Genomic DNA, 653 nt, shown 5'->3' on the forward strand with positions numbered 1-653 from the left:
GTGCTGCGTATTCTTTCTTCACATCGGTCGCAAGCATTGTACATATGAATGTAGCTACATCATGCAGTCCTTCTCCAATACCCGTCATCGTAGCTACACACAGAATGTGCGTTCATATGTGGCAAGACTCTCTGACGGCGCCCAGAACTACGAGTTGACCACAATCAGATCAATGATAGACTAGATGACTATGGACCTAGTGTCCGGCTGTATGGTACTCTTGGGTAATTAACAATTCTAACTTATTGCCAACCTGGTGTACCGGCTACGGCGCCTGTTAAAACTAGGCTATAAATAGATTCGCTGTCCCGACATACTGCTATGTAGAGTCCTGAGAGCTATGGTCGTATGGATACACAGCTAAGAAGATTAGTGGCCTGGCACCCTTGAGATTTCTTGGACGACACCTGTGGTTGCACCCGTCGCATGTCGACTGAGCATACTACCAATAATTGAGGTGCTGGTTTCCACTCAGGTTCACTTAACTGGAGATCCATTCAGGATCGCTTAACTGATGTCCCATTCAGGATCACATAACTGGAGCACCATTCAGGATCACTTAGCTGGAGATCCATTCATGATCACAAAACTGATGTCCCATTCATGATCACTTAACGGAAGTCCCATTCAGGTTCACTTAACGAAAGTCCCAT

Source organism: Sphaeroforma arctica (genome assembly GCF_001186125.1).
Source record: "Sphaeroforma arctica JP610 unplaced genomic scaffold supercont1.172, whole genome shotgun sequence".
Lineage (NCBI taxonomy): Eukaryota > Ichthyosporea > Ichthyophonida > Sphaeroforma > Sphaeroforma arctica.